Source organism: Dama dama, chromosome 7, assembly GCF_033118175.1.
Source record: "Dama dama isolate Ldn47 chromosome 7, ASM3311817v1, whole genome shotgun sequence".
Taxonomy (NCBI): Eukaryota; Metazoa; Chordata; class Mammalia; order Artiodactyla; family Cervidae; genus Dama; species Dama dama.
Window position 1 is genome coordinate 6,043,722 of NC_083687.1, and position 20,486 is coordinate 6,064,207.

General features: G+C 39.2%; 1 protein-coding gene and 1 long non-coding RNA gene across 2 annotated transcripts in view; one reads left to right on the forward strand and one right to left on the reverse strand.

Annotated features, from left to right (window-relative positions):
- Positions 1-72: 72 nt before the first annotated feature.
- LOC133059358 (uncharacterized) lies at positions 73-12,078 on the forward strand. The gene is made up of 4 exons (XR_009693535.1): positions 73-165; positions 780-886; positions 1,492-1,605; positions 11,875-12,078. It is a non-coding gene; the product is annotated as an uncharacterized LOC133059358 (long non-coding RNA).
- Positions 8,938-20,486, reverse strand: part of BEND6 (BEN domain containing 6) — a 59,544-nt gene continuing 47,995 nt past the window's right edge. Inside the window, exon 7 of the mRNA XM_061146354.1 lies at positions 8,938-10,165. The gene's annotated coding sequence lies outside the window, so the exon portion shown is untranslated. The remainder of the gene's footprint in view (positions 10,166-20,486) is intronic.

The window sequence follows — 20,486 nt, forward strand, 5'->3', positions numbered from 1 at the left end:
CCTCTCCCGCCGCCGGCGCCTCGCGGAACTGTATTCCGCTCGGCCAGCCTCGCCGCAAAGGCCACTGGGAAATGTAGTTCCTACCGCGAGACCGCTCCCCGTGCGGAGTGGCGCCGAACAAGGAGCTTTGGCGCTTGCGCTCCTCCTAAAGCCTGTGCTACTCAAGTAAGATGATAGCGGATCTTTCTTTCCCAGCCCCCCTGTCTCGGTCTCTCTCTCTCTTTTAAACCAAAACTATAGTCTAGATACTTTCTAGTGAAATAGTGGCCAGGATATTGTTTATAATTGGTTGTTAAGTTGCTCAATCTTGTCTGACTCTTTGCAGTCCCATGGACTGCGGCCTGCCAGGCTTCCCTGCCCTTCACCATCTCAATTTGCTCAAGTTCATGTCCATTGAGTCGGTGATGCCGTCCAACCATGTCATCTTCTGTCATTCCTTTCTCCTCCTGCCTTCAATCCCTCCCAGCATCAGGATTTTTCCAATGATGAGTCAGTTCTTCCCAGCAGGTAGCCGAAGTATTGGAGTTTCAGCTTCAATATCAGTCCTTCCAATGAATATTCAGGACTGATCTCCTTTAGGATGGACTGGCTGGATCTCCTTGCAGTCCAAGGGACTCTCAAGGATCTTCTCCAACACCACAGTTGGAAAGCATCAATTCTTCATTGCCTTAGCCTTCTTTATGGCCCAACTCTCACATCCAAACAACTGTAAATAGATAAAATGTGTGAAAACCAGTATTAACAGAGAACATGCAGAGCTTTTTCTCCTTTCCCATCAGTCTGTAGTCTGACAAACCTGCATCACCACAGAATCACCTTTATGATCTGATCCTGGCCTGCAGTAAGCAAGGTCATACAGCGGTGGAACCATGGGGCATCTCAGGGGGTAAGAATGCCATTATTTTGAGATTTTAGGGAAGGGTGTAGGGAGGTGAAATGTTGGTAAATCAGTGTTTTCATAGAGTCACAGGCAACTTCAGGGCCATGTGTAAAGGGTTCAATATTAGGTCTGGGTTGCAAACGGTCTTGCCAACTTGGAAACTTCAAGTTAATATAGATACTTGATACATGTATATACATACTTAATATAGATCATTTGATGTGTCCAGAGACTCCTGCACTGGGCATGAGATCGGCTGGTACTCTGTGTGGAAGAGACCAGCCAACAGAAGAGTATTTCACTCTTCCTGATACATTTTCAAAGAACAAAGTGTCTCATACTCTTGATTTTAGAGAATGAAGTTTCTCGTTGAGCAGGTAAAAAGCACTAGTTATCAAATCCACTTCGACTTTGTGCAGTGTTTCTTTGGAAGAAATCTTGTCCTTTGTTAATGTTTCAGCTGACTTTATGTATGCCAGTTATTTTTGCCCAGCAGACATTTAATTTCTTGTGGGAGATCTCTTCTGCCGGTGTAAATGAGAACGTGACATTATGTTCATAGCTGGTATTAGATTCAACTGTTTTCTTTTTTTTTTTTTCATTTTCACAAGTTGCACAAAGAGTGCACAAAAAGTGCAGGTATATTTGTTCCAACTAAATTTGGGGCTTGTAGAGGAAAGATGAGAACAGGATGACCTCCACAATGACCTCCCCAAAAGCTACAGGTAAAGTAACCATTTCTAAATCCCTTAAATGTCTAGGAGAGATTTGCATTTAAAAGGTTTTCCTGATGTTTTAATAAGCGTTCAGTAGAAATGTACTGTGATAGTTTGCTGGTGCGGGGTGAAGGGTGGGGGTTGGTGGGGGACAGGGGTGAGGGATGGTGGGGGGATAGTTCAGTTAAGCTCTTGGAAAACAGCAGCCAAGTATGTGTCTAGAGCCCGAATGGGCTCATGACCTTCAGTTTGGTCATTGCTGAGGGGATAGTCTTTTCCATTTAGGACACCCAGATGGCACTAATGGTAAAGAACCCACCTGCCCATGCAGAAGATGTAAGAGACACGGTTTGGATTGTAAGGAGTTGGGAAGATCCCCTGGAGGAGGAAATGGCAACCCACTTCAGTATTCTTCCCTGGAGAATCCCATGGACAGAGGAGCCTTGTAGGCTACTGTCCACGGGAGAGCAAAGAGCCAGACACGATGGAGCGACTAAGCACAGCACAGCATAGCTATGACCAACAATGCTAAGCATCTTTTTATGGGTTCCTTTGCCATTGGCTTCCCTAGTGGCTAAGATGGTCAAGAATCTGCCTGCAATATTGGAGACCTGGGTTTGATCCCTGGGTTGGGAAGATCCCCTGAAGAAGGGAATGGCTACCCACTCCAGTATTCTTGGGGTTTCCTAGGTGGTTCAGTGGTAAAAGAATCCACCTACCAATGCAAGAGATGCAGGAAACATGGGTTTGATCCCTGAGTCAGGAAGATCCCCTAGAGAAGGAAATAGCAATCCATTCCACTGTTCTTCCCTGGGAAATCTCTTGGACAGAGGTGCCTGGCAGGCTACAGTCCTTGGGATTGCAAAAGAGTCGGACATTATTTAGTGAATAAACAATAACAGCAAGTATCTTCATTGATAGTGTCTGTTAAGACCTGTTCATTATTTAAATGGGTTATTTATTTTCTTTTTAAAAAATACATGTATATTGTATTGAAGTATAGTTGACTTACAGTGTTTCAGGTACACAGTAAGGTGATTCAGGTATACAAATACACATTATTATTTTTGAAATTATTTCACATCATAGGTTATTACAAGATATTGACTATAGTTCCCTGTGCTGTATAGTAAACCTTTGTTGCTCGTTGAACATCTATTTTTTTAGGTAGAAATCTAGCATTCTATTCATAGTAAGTCAAACAAATGGAATCAAAATGTCATAAACTTTTTAGTCAGGCAAAATTAATGCTTTCTAAAATATATATTGCTGGGAAAGATTGAAAGCAGAAGGAGAAGGGGACGACAGAGGATGAGATAGTTGGATGGCATCACCAACTCAATGGACATGAGTTTGAGTAAACTCTGGAAGTTGGTGGTGAACAGGGAGGCCTGGTGTGCTGTAGTCCATGGGGTTGCAAAGAGTCAGACACTACTGAACAACTGAACTGAACTGAAAATATATATTATACATACATATATATGTATACAAAAGCTTTTCTACTAGATAAAGAATTGAGAAAGAACAGCCAAAATAAAAAAAGATGAGATGGAGAAATTGGAGAACATAAACTAAATGAAATGGGAGTGCTGACTATGAAATAGAAAAAGTGAAACAAACTAGACAAAAATAAAAGATATCGTATAGTCCAGTTGTTCTTAAATGAGAAAAAAAGCAATATCTTAGCATTTGTATTTTTCAAAAAATTTCAAAATCTGATATGCATCTGGATTTTAAAAAGTGATTACAGGTTTTTCTATTAGCTCCTAGTTTTGGTGATAGAGAGTTCTATAATTTTCTGTTGAAGAATCATGATACAATGGTATTAAGTCATAATATTTACATAATCACAAGAGTAAAAGATGTTTATCAATTTTCACAAACAATAGCCAGGCAAAAAATAAAAGTTAAATTGCAAGCCATAATGGGAACATGATTAACTTAACAATATAAAATAATTACATACAATTTGGGGGTTGGGGGGGAGAAGTCAAGCACAGTGATGTAGTAAGTGGGAGTGCATACATGCACATGTTTTCATTCACCCAGCCAGTCTATCTTGTTTGATTGGTGTATTTAAACCATTTACATTTAAGTTAGTGATTGATATGTATGATCCTTTTACCATTTTCTTAATTATTTTGACTTTATTTTCTGTAGGTCTCTTCCTTCTCTTGTGTTTCCTTTCTAGAGAAGTTCCTTTAGCATTTGTTGTAAAGCTGGTTTGATGGTGCTGAATTCTCTTAACTTTTGTTTGTCTGGAAAAGTTTGATTTCTCCGTCAAATCTGGAGAGTCTTGCTGGGTAGAGTATTGTTGGTTGTAGATTCTTCCCTTTTTTAGCTTTAAATATATCATGCCATTCCCTTCTGGCTTGTAGAGTTTCTGTTGAGATGCCTGATGGGAGTTCCCTTGTATGTTACTTGTCATTTTTCCCTTGATACTTTTAATATTTTATCTCCATCTTTAATTTTTGTCAGTTTGATTACTATGTGTCTCGGTGTGTTCCTTCATGGGTTTATCCTGCCCGGGACTGTCTGTTTTTCCTGAACTTGGTTGACTATTTCCTTTCCCAAGTTGGGGAAGTTTTCAGCTATTATCTCTTCAAATATTTTCTCAGGTCCTTTTTCTCTCCTCCTTCCGGGACCCCTGTAATGGCAATGTTGGTGCGTTGAATGTTGTCCCAGAGGTCTCTTAAGCAGTCGTCATTTCTTTTCTTTTTTTTCTATGTTCTGTGGCAGTGATTTCCACCATTCTGTCCGTCCAGTCATTTATCCGTCCTTCTGCCTCAGTTATTCTTTTTTTTTTCTGCCTCAGTTATTCTGCTATTGATGCCTTCTAGTGTATTATTCATCTCTGTTTCTTCTTTAGTTCTTCTAGGTCTTTGGTAAACATTTCTTGCATCTTCTCAATCTTTGCCTCCATTCTTTTCCCGAGATCCTGGATCATCTTCACTATCATTATTCTGAATTGTTTTTCTGGAGAGTGCCTATCTCCATGAATTTAGTTGTTTTTCTGGAGTTTTACCTGTCCCTTCCCTTCACCTGGGACATAACTTTCTGCTTTCTCATTGTGATTAACTTTCTGTAATACGTTTTTGTTTTAGCTGCTGTGAGACTACTTCTTGCTGCTTCTGTCTGCCCTCCGATGGATGAGGCTAAGAGTCTTGTGTAAGCTTCTCGATTGGAGGGACTGGTGATGGGAAAAACTGGATCTTGCTGTGGTGGGCAGGGCCTTCCTCAGTTCAGTTCAGTTCAGTTCAGTCGCTCAGTCATGTCTAACTCTGTGAGCCATGAATCACAGCACGCCAGGCCTCCCTGTCCATCACCAGCTCCCAGAGTTTACTCAAATTCATGTCCATCGAGTTGGTAATGCCATCCAACCATCTCATCCTCTGTCGTCCACTTCTCCTCCGGCCTTCAATCTTTCCCAGCATCAGGGTCTTTTCAAATGAGTCAAGTTATCGCATCAGGTGGCCAAAGTATTGAAGTTTCAGCTTCAACATCGGTCCTTCCAATGAATAGTCAGGACTGATTTCCTTTAGGATGGACTGGGTGGACCTCTTTGCAATCCAATAGACTCTCAAGGATCTTCTCCAACACCACAGTTCAAAAGCATCAATTCCTTGGCACTCAGCTTTCTTTATAGTCCAACTCTCACATCCATACATGACCACTGGAAAAACCATAGCTTTGACTATGTGAACCTTTGTCAGCAATGTAGTGTCTCTCCTTTTTATTATGCTGTCTAGGTTGGTCATAACTTTTCTTCCAAGGAGCAAGTGTCTTTTAATTTCATGGCTGGAGTTACCATCTGCAGTGATTTTGGAGCCCAAGAAAATAATCTGTCACTGTTTCCCCACCTATTTGCCATGAAGTGATGGGACCAGATACCATGATCTTAGTTTTCTGAATGTTGAGTTTTAAGTCAACCTTTTCACTCTCCTCTTTCACTTTCATCATGAGGGTCTTTAGCTCTTCTTCACTTTTTGCCATAAGGGTGGTGTCATCTGCATCTCTGAGGTTATTGCTATTTCTCCCAGCAATCTTGATTCCAGCTTGTGCTTCATACAGCGCGGCATTTTGCATGATGTATTCTGCCTGTAAGTTAAATAAGCAGGGTGACAATATACAGCCTTGACGTACTACTTTTTCTATTTGGAACCAGTCTGTTGTTCCATGTCCAGTTCTAACTGTTGCTTCCTGACCTGCATACAGGTTTCTTAAGAGGCAGGTCAGGTGGTCTGGTATTCCCATTTCTTGAAGAATTTTCCACAGTTTATTGTGATCCACATAGTCAACTTCTTTGGCATAGTCAATAAAGCAAAAGTAGACATTTTTCTTGAGCTTTCTTGTTTTTTCACTGATCCAGTAGATGTTATCAGTTTGATCTCTGGTTCCTCTGCTTTTTCTAAATCCAGCTTGTACATCTGGAAGTTCACGATTCACATACTGCTGAAGCCTGGCTTGGAGGATTTTGAGCATTACTTTGCTAGCATGTGAGATGATTGCAATTGTGCAGTAGTTTGAACATTCTTTGGCATTGCCTTTCTTTGGGATTGGAATGAAAACTGACCTTTTCCAGTCCTGCGGCCACTTCTGAGTTATCCAAATTTGCTGGCATATTGAGTGCAGCACTTTCACAGCATCATCTTTCAGAATTTGAAATAGCTCAACTGGAATTCCAACACCTCCACTAACTTTGTTCGTAGTGATGCTCCCTAAAGCCCAGTTGACTTTGCATTCCAGGATGTCTGGCTCTAGGTGAGTGATCACACCATTGTGATTATCTGGGTCCTGCAGATCTTTTTTGTATAGTTCTTCTATGTATTCTTGCCACCTCTTCTTAATATCTTCTGCTTCTGTTAAGTCTATACCATTTCTGTCCTTTACTGAGCCCATCTTTGCATGAAATGTTCCCTTGGTATTTCTCATTTTCTTGAAGAGATCTCTAGTCTTTCCCATTCTACTGCTTTCCTCCATTTCTTTGCTTTGATCACTGAGGAAGGCTTTCTTATCTTTGCTTGCTATTCTTTGGAACTCTGCATTGATATGAGTATATCTTTCCTTTTCTCCTTTCCCTTTCACTTCTCTTCTTTTCTCAGCTATTTGTAAGTTCTCCTCAGACAGCCATTTTGCCTTTTTGCATTTCTTTTCCTTGGGGATGGTCTTGATCACTGCCTCCTGTACAATGTCACGAACCTCCATACATAGTTCTTCAGGCACTCTTATCAGATGTAATCCCTTGATTTATTTGTCACTGTCCCTGTATAATCATAAGGGATTTGATTTAGGTGATACCTGAATGGTCTAGTGGTTTTCTCTACTTTTTTCAATTTAAGTCTGAATTTGGCAATAAGAAGTTCATGATCTGAGCCACAGTTAGCTCCTGGTCTTGTTTTAGCTGACTGTATAGAGCTTCTCCATCCTTGGGTGCAAAGAATATGATCAATCTGATTTAAATATTGACCATCTGCTGATGTCCATGTGTAGAGTCTTCTGTTCTGTTGTTGGAAGAGGGTGTTTGCTATGACCAGTGTGTTCTCTTGGCAAGACTCTGTGAGCCTTTGATCTGCTTTGCTTTATATTCCAAGGCCAAATTTGCCTATTACTCCAGGTATTTCTTGACTTCCTACTTTTGCATTCCAGTCCTCTATAATGAAGAGGACATCTGTTTTGGGTGTTAATTCTAGAAGGTCTTGTAGGTCTTCATAGAACTGGTCAGTCTCAGCTTCTTCAGCATTACTGATTGGGGCATAGACTTGGATTACTGTGGTATTGAATGGTTTGCCTTGGAAACGAACAGAGATCATTCTGTTGTTGTTGAGATTGCTTCCAAATGCTGCAGTTTGGACTCTTTTGTTGACTATGATGAATACTCCATTTCTTCTATGGGATTCTTGACCACAGTAGTGGATAAAATGGTCATCTGAGTTAAGTTCACCTATTCCAATCCATTTTAGTTCACTGATTCCCAAAATGTCAATGTTCACTCTTACCATCTCCTGTTTGACCACTTCCAATTTGCCTTGATTCATGGAACTGATATTCCAGGTTCCTATTCAGTATTGCTTTTACAGCATCAGACTTTACTTCCATCACCAGTGACATCCACAACTGGGTGTTGTTTTTGCTTTGGTTCTGTCTCTTAATTATTTCTGGAGTTATTTCTACCCTGATCTCCAGTAACTTATTGGGTTCCTACTAACCTGGGGAGTTCATCTTTCAGTGTCCTATCTTTTTGCCTTTTCATACTGTTCATGGGGTTGTCAAGGCAAGAATACTGAAGTGGTTTGCTATTCCCTTCTCCAGTGGACCATATTTATCAGAAAATGATGATAGTAAACTTCTATTCTGCCATCTTGCTGACCTGACAGCTGAAATACAATTGACTTCTGTAGATTGATCTTGTATTCATCTTTGATGAACTCATTTTTTAGTTTTTCTACTTTTTAATTCTTTTTGGACACTCCATTTGATCATCTGCATAGATAAACCTGTTGTCTGTGGATAAAGACAATCTTTCTGCTTCTTTTCTAATCTGAATGACTTTTATTTCTTTCTTTGGCTTACTGTACTAGTTAGAAGTTCCAAAATAATCTTGCATATATGTAGTGAGAATGAACATTCTTGATTTGTTCTTCCTTTAGAGGGAAAGCATTCTGTCTTCCATCATGAAATATAATGTTAGCTGTAGCTTTTAACTGCTTTGTTAATTTTCAGATTTGGAACTTCCTGCAACACGTTGACTTTTTGACCCTCTATTTGACTATGACAAGGTTAACAGGAGCACTGATATTTGTTTTTGACCCCCAGGATAATTAGCCCTTGCCAGGCTCCACCTCACAGTGACCAGGGTCCAAAGAATGAACATGGTCATACACTTCCAGTGGATGGTCTATCAGGTGACCACACACTTGAAACGCAGAGAGCAAACAATGACATCGCAGATACTGAATTTAGAAGAAAAAAAATTCACCTCAGCTCTTATTTGACAAGCATATACAATCATTAAATATATGAAGCTTTTCAGTTTTTTAAATCTTTTTAAAAAGTCTACAAATAATAAATGCTGAAGAGGGTGTGAAGAAAAGGGAACCCTCCTACACTGTTGATAGGAATGTAAATTGGTGCAGTCCCTAAGGAGAACAGTATTGAGATTCCTTAAAAAACTAAAATTAGAGTTACCATCGGATCCAGCAATTCCACTTCTGGGCATATATCCAGACAGAACTTTGATTTGAAAAGATACTAATACAAGCAACCCTATGTTATGACAAAAAGCTATCAGCCTAGAAAATTATTTTCTCCCTGGATTTTTCACATTAATAAGACACAAGCAAATAGTTTTTATATTTTCAATGAAATTTATTCATGTTTAGTTAAAAGTAGCAAATGTTAACCGAAGTTATTTCCTTAAGAATATTTATTTTTTACAGCCACATTGTTATCAAGCAACCATTATGGAATGTTCCCGGGTCCACAGTACTGGACTTTGTAACTGTCTTATGCATCCTCCTTTCCAAGTCTGAGCATGCCCTTGTGTGCTGAAGAAGCATGACTTGACACTGCACAATTGTCACTTGTGACAACCTGATGTCAAATGAGAAGTCTGTTGATAAAGAATATTTTATCTTTCATTCGTTTGCAAAATGGTATTTGTGTATGTGGCTAATTACTAAACCCATTTTTGTTTTCAATTATTTTCTCCTCTGAAACTATGAAAACAAATTAGTTAAAACTAAGCAATGTAGCAGTGTAACCAACAAAAAAACAAGGCTTTTATCTTATATACAATGTTTTAGATGATATTGATGCTTTATATTACACACATGTATTTAATATACTTTGGGCAATAAAAAGAAGCATGTAAACAAACATAAAAAAGTTTTTTTTAAAGTTGATGCATTGTTTTAAAAATCAAAAACTTGGACTTATTTCTTTTTCAGGAGTACAGTGGAATAGGTTTATATTAAAATGAAAAGGTCTTCCTGTTCTTATTTTCTCAGATTCTTATTTTTATAAATTTTATGTAATCTTATTGCTACAATACTAGTAGTTCATTAGGTATAATTATCAGATTTTAGGCTGATTTTGTTGCTCTCATGTTTGTGAACATTGATTTTTTCACTGTTTATTTTCCAGACATGTGCTCATACTAAAGATCCAAAAGCTAAAATGGAGAGTGATTGGTAGTAATAAATGCATAGGGGTTGATCAGTTGATGATGCATCTTCGGGGTTACAGTTTGTGTTGCTATGATAAGAGCTCAGATTACCCTGTTGGGACAGCTTTACAGGGAAGCACTGTGGGGCAGGAGAGTGCATATTTCCAAGAAACTATCCTGCATGCTCGTGGGTCTGCTAGAGGCTCTCTGGTTTGAGGCATCACTGGTCCCGAGGGCGGCGTCTGCATGCAGCTTCGCCGTGAGCTGGTGCTACAGGAGGGTGGCCAGCGATGGCATAGGTGCCTCCCAGCTTGTCCTTGCATCGGTCCCTGCGCTCACTGCCAGGCAGGCTGCAGAGTCTCCACTTACAACTGAAGGTGCTCTTGTTTCAGGGACGTAGGATACCTATAAGAAGCAAGTAAAAAAAAAAGAGAACATATTTACATGAGAGTTCTTATAGTATTTTTAACAGTTGTTAGGTTTTTTTTTTAATGAGCTTCCCTGATAGCTCAGTGGCAAAGGAATTATTTTATGATCTACTCTGAAGAATTCCTGCATAGATAACTAAAATATTTAACATATATTTTTAATCTCAAATGACTTTAAAAAAAAAACTCAAACACACAAAGGAAAATTAACAATCCCCACATACCCAGATTAAAAAATTATCTACAGTTCTGTTTGTCACTCTTCAGTAATACTCACTGATTGTTTAAATATTAGGGAATTTCCCAACCTACCTTACCTCTTTCATAGATATGAAATTATATATATGTATATATATAAATATCTCATCTTCTTTGTCCATTTATCTGTCAGTGAGCATTCAGGCTTCTTCCAATCTTGGCTACTGTAAATAATGCTTCTATGAACAAAGGTGTACATATATCTTTTCTAATTACTGTTTTTGTTTCTTTTGGGAAAATACCCAGAAGTGTAATTGCTGGCTCATATGGTGGTTTTACTTTTTATTTTTTGAGGAAACTCCATATTGTTTTCCACAGAGGGTGTACCAATTTATCAGCCCACCAACAGTACATGAGGGTTCTCTTTTCTCCACATCCTTGACAACACTTGTTATTTGCAATATTTTTGATAATAGCCATTCTGACAGGTGTGAGATGATATCTCATTGTGGTTTTGATTTGCACTTCCCTGATGATTCGTGATGCTGAGTGTCTTTTGATGTGCCTTTTAGCCATCTGTATGTCTTCTTTGGGAAAATGTCTATTCAGGTCCTCTATACATTTGTAAATGAGGCTGTTTGGTTTTTTTGATGTTCAATTGTATGAGTTCTCTGTATTTTGGATATTAACTCCTGTTGAGTATATCATTTACAAATATCATCTCCCATTCAGTAGGGTGACTTTTTGTTTTGTTTATAGTTTCCTTATTCTTTTTTCTTTCTTTGTTCTTTTCTTTGCTCTTGTTTTGCTGTCTTCCCTCTGGTTTGCTGAATATATTTAGAGTTACATTTGGATTCCTTTCTCTTTTGTGGGGGAATGTATGGATTTGTGTTTTTAGTCACCATAATGTTTATGAGTGTGCTCAGTCACTTCAGTCGTATCCGACTCTTTGCGACCCCATAGAATGTAGCCTGCCAGGCTCTTCTGTACGTGGAATTTCCTAGGCAAGAATACTTGAGTGGGTTGCCATGCCCTCCTCCAAGGGATCTTCCCAACCCAAAGATCGATCCCATGTCTCCTGCATTGCAGGCAGGTTCTTTATCCACTGAGCCATCTGGGAAGCCCAAGGATTATATATGGCAACCTATATATACACATAATTATTTTAAGTTGATAATCTCCTAAATTCAAACACATTCTAACAATCCTACATTTTCACTTCCTCCCCAGAGTGTGTCATGTTTTTTTATATCATATTTATGTCTTTGTATTTTGTGTACGCCTTCGCTATTCAATATGGATGATTTGGTCTTTTAACTTTCATACTAGCATTATAACTGGTGGGTATACTACCTTTACTGTCTGTTTGCTCTTACTGGTGAGTTTTTTTCCTTGTGAAATTTTAGCTTTCTAGTTTTTCTATAAATATAATTCTATTTTCCAGTTTTCTGCTTTTCCTGGTGTTTCTGGTTTTTCTTTTTCACTTAGAGAAGTCCCTTTAGAAGAACTACTCCAGTATTTCGGCTGTGAGAACTCCATGAACAGTATGAAAAAGCAAAAAGATATGATACTGGAAGATGAGCCTCTTAGGTCAGAAGTTGTCTAATATGCTACAGGGGAAGAGAGGAGGTCAATTACTAATAGCTCCAGAAAGAATTAAGTGAAGCGGTTGGGCCAAACTGGAAACGACACTCAGTTGTGGATGTGTCTCATGGTGAAAATAAAGTTTGATGCTGTAGAGAATAATATTGCATAGGAACCTGGAATGTTAGGTCCATGAATAAAGGTAAATTGGATGTGATGAAGCAGGAGATGGCATGAGTGAATATTGATATTTAAGAATCAGTGAACTAAAATGGACAGGAATGGGTGGATTTAACTCAGATGACCATCATGTCTACTATTGTAGGCAAAAATCCAGTGGACTAAATGTAGTAGCCCTCATAGCCAACAAAAGAATAAAAAATGCAGCACTTAGGTTCAATCTCAAAAATGACAGAATGTACTTGGTTCATTTCCAAGGCAAATGATTCAGCATCACAGTAATCCAAGTCTATGCCTCAACCAGTAATGCAAAACAAGGTGAAGTTGATTGGTTCTATGAAGACCTACAACACCTTCTAGAACTAACATAAAGAAAAAGATGCCTTTTTCATCATTGGGGATTGGAAGGCAAAAGTAGGAAATCAAGAGATACCTGGAGTAACAGACAAGTTTGACCTTGGAGTACAACATGAAGCAGGGCAAAGGCTCACAGAGTTTTGTCAAGAGAACACACTGATCATAGAAAACACCTTTTCCAACAACCAAAGAGACAACTTGACACATGGACATAATCAGATAGTCAATATCAAAACCAGCTTGATTATATTCTCTGCAGACAAAGATGGAGAAGCTCTATAGAGTCAGCAAAAAAAAAACCTGGAGCTGACTATGGCTCAGATCATGAGCTCCTTACTGCTTCAGGCTTAAATTGAAGAAAGTAGGGAAAACCATTAGGCACTTCAGGCATGACCTAAATCAATCTCCTTATGATTAGACAGTGGAGATGATGAATAGATTCAAGGGATTAGATCTGGTAGACAGAGTGCCTGAAGACCTATGGACAGAGGTTCATAATGTACAGGAGGCAGTGACCAAAACCATCCCAAAGAAAAAGAAAAACAAGTAGGCAAAGTGGTTGTCTGAGGAGGTTTTACAAATTGCTGAAGAAGAGAAGTGAAAGGTGAAGGAGAAAGGGAAAGACATACCCACTGAATGCAGAGTTCCAGAGAATAGTGAGACATAAGAAAGCTTTCTTAAATGAACAGTGCAAAGAAATAAAAGACATTAGAATGGGAAAGACTAGAGATCTCTTCAAGAAAACTGGAGATAAAAAGGGAATATTCCATGCAAGGAAATGAACAATATAGGGCAGAAATAGTAAAGACCTAACAGAAGCAGGAGAGATTAAGAAGAGGTGGCAAGAATACACAGAGCTATACAAAAAAGGTCTTGGAGAACAAGAAGGCGGAGGAGGAGGTGGATATGAAGTGCATCTCTCTTCACGGATGCATCGGGAACACATCTTCACACACACAAGTGCATAAAGCCCACCAGCTGAGAGCGGGCAGGAGTACCTGACCAGCGGAAAAGAGTATATACAACCATGCAAAAACTCGTTAGGATGAAGGAACTAGGGGGAAAAATAGGAGTGTTACTAGGTCTGGACCTGCCTTCAGTGGGTGGGGGAACTGAAGCAGGGGTGTGATCCCCACATCGGGGCAATTGTCTGAGTCAGAGGAAAAACATTTAAGGCTGAGAGGGAAACAGTTGATCTGTGGCAGCCTAAATGGAATGAGAATCAGCTGGTCCTTGCTGCAGCCATACATACCCCAGACAGGGACACAGGTCCCTCACTTAGGAGGCACAGTGGCTGGGAGATGGAGCTTAGGGATTGTGGAGCAACCCCAGGGCAAGGGCTGCTGTCAGCTGTGGAGAAATGGATAGAGAAGATGTGAGGGAGGAGACTGTGGTGGGAAATGCCTGTGGAGGAAAGCCAGGCAGCCATGGAAGCAAGGCGATACTGCTGAGTCACACATAGGGGGTGGAGCCATCACCATGGCCTCTCTCTCCCCACACGTCAGCATTGGCAGCTGATCAATAGACAGGCTGGCCCATCAAGCGCCTGATGCACCAAACTAGAGTAGGACCCCACCCAGGGTGTCCCTTTAAGTGCCCGACGTGCTGATCTCCAGAGTAGGACCTCAGTCAGGGGCCCCCTCTATGTGCCTGACACTCAGAGCAACATAGAAGGACCCCAGGCAAGGGAACCCTCTACATGCCTGAATGGGCAGAGCTATGGAGAAAGACTAGCCAAAGAGGCCTTCTGATCGCCAGCTTCCAGAGGCTCAGAAAAAGACTGATGATAGCACGATAACTCCTGAGGCCGAGGCAGTCCATGTCCCCGCACACTTGGCGCCGCCAGGGTTCCCGTGACCCAAGCAGCTGCAGCGCCTTCACACCCAGCCCTCACTGGGGCAGAGCTGCCACAGGCAAAGAGAAGTCTCTGCACGTGGGGTCACTTCAGTTGTGTCCAACTCTTTGCAACCCTGTGGACTGTGGCCTGCCAGGCTTCTCTGGGGGGAGGGGGGTGGTTCTTCAGGCAAGAATACTGGAATGTACTGGCCAGTACTGGTTGCCATACCCTTCTAGAGCACTGTATTTCCTGCTGCCTTAGCCGCCAACCCCCTGAGTACCTGGTGCTGCCAGAACCCCTGAGACCCAAGCAGCTGCACCAGCTCCACACCTGGGCCTCCCTGGGGCAGACCCAAGTCCTCCAGGGCAGCCTCAGGAGCAAACCCCAGTGGACGACCCACATGCAGAGGGTCGTCTGGAAATAAAACCACAGCTGAAACCCAGGGGCAGTGTGGCTAGGGAAGAAGACCCAGAACCTCCCCACCAGCTGTGCAAGCTGCAGATTAAATCCACATGATCAACTAGGCAGACTCTGCGTCTATGGAATAGATAGAAGGACACTGAGAGCTCCCACAAAAGAAAAAGCACTAGTTCTGATAGCTGAGGACACTGGAGGCAAGAACGCATGGGAGTAGGACCAGATTAGAGCCTGAGCTGCCCCCACGGCGGGTCCAGAGACCAGCCCAGTGTTGGAGGGCATCCCAGGGAGGTGAGGTGGACTATGGCTCCCTGACAGCAGTAACTCAAGAAAAACGTTTACTATGCTTATGTTTTGACGTGTTCGGTAGTGCTTTTGGATATTCTTTTTCTTTTTTTCCCTCTTTCCCCTCTCCTCTGTTGTAGTTGTCGATTTTATTGGCACTATGAAATCTAATTAAGCTTTTGAGTTCTTTTTTTTCAATCACACTTTTCATTGTTATTATAAATCTCTGCTTCTACATTGGGCCTTTGCAGTTCTGTGGAGTTTTCCTTTATTTTATTTTTTTTCTTTCCTTCTTTTTTCTTTCCTCTTCTTTTTTTTTTTTTTTTAATTTTAATTTTTAAGCCTATTATTAGTCTTTCTACATTTATTCCTTTGTTTGCTTTTTCCTACTGTTCTTTCCCCCTTGCAGTTAATCTTTAATGTATATAAATCTTCTTTATCTACCTCTATTTAACTTTGAATATCTATTTTGTTTTTTTTTTTCCTTTACTTTCCTCTCAACATATTTGCTAGTTTTGTTTTCTTTGCTTTAATCCTCAACTGGCACCTTGCTCTAGTTTTGTTTTCCAGTTTGTGCTTTAGTTAGTTTTGTTCCTAACTGGTAGATATAATTTTTGGCTTCCTCTGTTCGCCAGGTCAATCTAGTGCACTTTACTTTTCTTGGACTGTTCTGATTTCGCTTATGGGTGTATATGTATAGGTGTATATTCCATTATTTTAATTATTTTGCCTGATTTTGTAACAGCCATTTGTCTGGGGTTCATCTTTGGTTGCTCATTTTTGGGTATTTGCTTTAATCTCACTTAATGCCATAACAAACCACTTCTGGAATCTTCATTCCTGACCAGGGATCAAACCCTGAGCCTTTGGAATGAGGACACTTACCCCAAGACCTCAGACTACCAGAGAACTAATCCTAGGGATTATCAAATAGTGAGAACTCCCACAAAGGAAATCACTTGAATACAAGACCCAGCATCACCCAGCCACATGTAGCACCCTGTGCAGGACGCCTCATCCAAACAACAAACAAAACAAAAATACAAACCCAATCATCAGCAGACAGGAGTACCACCTCACTCAGCCTTGCCCATCAGAGGAAAAGCAACAACAAAAACAACAAACCAGCACAAATCTCACCCTATATGAAGTTTACACAAGCCACTGCACCAACATTAGGAGGGCAGAAACCAAAAGAAAGATTCAACCTTGAAGCCTGGGAAAAGGAGACCTCAAACACAATAAGTTTAAGAAAAGTAATGAAATGGCAGAGAAATACTGCACAGATGAGTAAACAAACTAGAAACACAGAAACCAAAATAAATGAAGAAGAAATAGGCAAACTACCTGAAAAAAAATTCAGAATAATGATAGTAAAGATGATCAAAAACCTTGAAAACAGAATGGAGAAAAGGCAAGAATCAATTAACAAAGACCTAGAAGAATTAAAGAATAAACATACAGAGACAAACAGCACAATTACTGAAATTAAAAATACTGCAGAAGGAATCAATAGCAGAATACCTGAAGCAGAAGAACGAATTGGTGAGCTGGAACATAAAATGGTAGAAATAAGTTCTGAAGAAGAGAATGAAGTATGAATGAATGAAAAGAATGAAAAGAACTGAGGATAGTCTCAGAGACCTCTGGGACAATGTCAAATGCACCAACATTCGAATTATAGGGGTCCAAGAAGAAGAAGAGAAAAAGAAAAGGTATGAGAAAATTTTTGAAGAGATTATAGGTGAAAATATCCCCAACATGGAAAAGGAAATAATCAAGTCCAAGAGGTACAAAGAGTCCCATACAGGATACACCCAAGGAGAAACACGCCAAGACACATAATAATCCAACTAACAAAGATTAAACACAAGTAAAGAATATTAAAAGCAGCAAGAGAAAAGAAACAAGTAACATACAAGGGAAACCCAATACGTTTAACAGCTGATCTTTCAGCAGAAACTCTGCAGGCGAGAAGGGAATGGCAGGATATATTTTAAGTACTGAAAGGGAAAAATCTACAACCAAGATTACTGTACCCAGCAAGGACCTCATTCAAAATTGATGGATAAATCAAAAGCTTGTCAGACAAGCAAAAATTAAGAGAATTTAGTACCACCAAACCAGCTTTACAACACATGCTAAAGGGACTCACAGAGTCAAGAAATACAAGAGAAGAAAAAGATCTACAATATCAAACCCCGAACAGTTAAGAAACTGGCAATAGGAACATATGTATCAATAATTACTTTAAATGTAAACGGATTAAATGCTCCAACCAAAAGCAGACTGGCTGAATGGATACAAAAATAAGACACATATATATGCTGTCTACAAGAAATCCACTTCAGACCTAAAGACACATATAGACTGAAAGTGAGAGTCTGGATGGAAAAATGTATTCTAGATGTTCAGATGGAAAAATAGTCTAGATGGAAAAATATATTCCATGCAGATGGAAAGCAAAAGAGAGCTGGAGTAGCAATCTTCATATCAGACAAAATAGACTTTAAAATAAAGAATATTATAAGAGATAAGGAAGGACTCTACATAATGATCAAGGGATCAATCCAAGAGGAAGACATAACAATTGTAAATATCTATGTAGCCAACATAAGAGCACCTCAATACATAAGACAAACACTAACAGACATAAAAGGAGAAATTGACAGTAACACAATAATAGTAGGAGACTTTAACACCCCACTCACACCAATGGACAGATCATCAAAACAGAAAATTAATAAGGAAACACAAGTCTTAACTGAAACATTAGATGAGATGGATCTCATTGATATCTTCAGGACATTCCATCCAAATGCAGAAGAATACATCTTCTCAAGTGCACATGGAACATTCTCCAGGATAGACCACATCTTGGGTCACAAATCAAACCTCAGTAAACTTAAGAAAACTGAAATCATATCAAGGATCTATTCTGACCATAATGCTATGAGACTAGATATCAAATACAAGAGCAAAACTGTAAAAAACACAGACACATGGCAATTAAACAATATGTTTCTAAGTAACCAATAGGTTACTGAAGAAATCAAAAGGGATATCAAAAAATTTCTAGAAACAAATGATAATGAAAACACAACTCAAAACCTATGGGATGCAGCAAAAGCAGTTCCAAGAAGGAAGTTTATAGCAATACAATCTTACCTCAAGAAACAAGAAAAACATCGAATAGACAACCTAACTTTACACCTAAAACAATTGGAAAAAGAAGAGCAAACCCCCCCCCCAAAATTAGCAGAAGGAAAGAAATCATAAAAATCAGAGCAGAAATAACTGAAAAAGAAATGAAAGAAACAATAGTAAAGTTTAATAAAACTAAAAGCTGGTTCTTTGAGAAGATACACAAAGTTGACAAATCTTTAGCCAGACTCATCAAGGAAAAAAGAGAGAAGAATCAAATCAACATAATTAGAAATGAAAAAGGAGAGGTTACAACAGACAAAGCAGAAATACAAAGGATTATAAGAGACTATTATGAACAACTATATGGCAATAAAATGGATAACCTGGAAGAAACGGAGAGATTCTTAGAAAAGTTCAATCTTCCAAGGCTGAACTCGGAAGAAATAAAAATTATGAACAACCAAATTATAAGCACTGAAATTGAAACTGTGATAAAAAATCTCCCAAAAAACAAAAGCCCAGGACCAGATGGTTTCACAGGAGAATTCTATCAAAGATTTAGAGAACAGCTAATGCCTATCCTTCTAAAACTCTTTCAAAAAATCGCAGAGGCAAGAACACTTCCAAACTCATTCTATGAGGCCACCATCACCCAGATACCAAAACCAGACAAACACAACACAAAAAAAAGAAAACTACAGGCCAATATCACTGATGAACATAGATTCAAAAATCCTCAATGAAATTTTAGCAAACAGAATTGAACAATACATTAAAAAGCTCATACACCATGATCAAGTTGCATTTATTCCAGGGATGCAGGATTCTTCAATATATGCAAATCAATGTGATACACCATATTAACAAATTGAAAGATAAAAACCATATGGTAGTCTCAATAGATGCAGAAAAAATGTTTGACAAAATTGCACCTGTTTATGATGAAAACTTCAAAAAATGGGTACAGAAGGAACCAACCTCAATATCGTAGAGGCCATATATGATAAGCCTACAACAAACATTATTCTCAGTGGTGAAAAACTGAAAGCATTCTCCCTAAGATCAGGAATAGGACAAGGGTGTTCAGTTTCACCACTATTATTCAACATAGTTCTGGAAGTCCTAGCTACAGCAATCAGAGAACAAAAAGGAAAGGAATCCAGATTGGAAAGAAGTAAAGCTCTCATTGTTTGCAGATGACATGATACTGTAAATAGAAAACCATAAAGATACTATCAGAAAATTACTAGAGCTAATCAGTGAATTTAGCAAAGTCACAGGATACAAAATCAACACACAGAACTCACTTGCATTTCTATATACTAACAATGAAAAATCAGAAAGAGAAATCAAGGAATCAATTCCATTCACCAGTGTAACAAAAAGAATAAAATATCTAGGAATAAACTTACCTAAGGAGAAAAAAGAAGTGTACACAGAAAATTTTAAGACACTGATGAAAGAAATCAAAGATGACATAAACAAATGGAGAGATGTTCCATGTTCCTGGGTAGGAAGAATAACTATTGTGAAAATGACTATACTACCAAACACAATCTACAGATTCAATGTGATCCCTATCAAATTACCAATGGCATTTTTCACACAAGTAGAACAAAAAATTTCAAAATTCATATGGAAACACAAGAGACCCCGAACAGCCAAAGCAGTCTTGAGAAAGAAGAATGGAGCTGGAGGAATCAACCTTCCTGACTTCAGATTATACTACAAAGCTACAGTCACCAAGACAGTATGGTACTGGCACAAAAACAGAAATATAGACCAATGGAACAAGATAGAAAGCCCAGAAATAAACCCATGCACCTATGGGTACCTTATTTTTGACAAGGGAGGCAAGAATATACAATGGGGCAAAGACAGCCTCTTCAATAAATGCTTCTGGGAAAACTGGATAGCTACATGCAAAAGAATGAAATTAGAACACTTCCTAATACCATACACAAAGATAAACTCAAAATGGATTAAAGACCATTAATGTAAGACCAGAAACTATAAAACCCTTAGAGGAAAACATAGGCAGAACACTCGATGACATAAATCAAAGCAAGATCCTCTATGACCCACCTCCTAGAGTAATGGAAATAAAAACAAAAGTAAACAAGTGGGACCTGATTAAATGTAAAAGCTTTTGCACAGCAAAGGAAACTCTAAGCAAGGTGAAAAGACAACCCTCAGAATGGGAGAAAATAATAGCAAATGAAACAACTAGCAAAGGATTAATTTCCAAAATATAGAAGCAGCTCCTACAACTAAATACCTGAAAAACAAACAA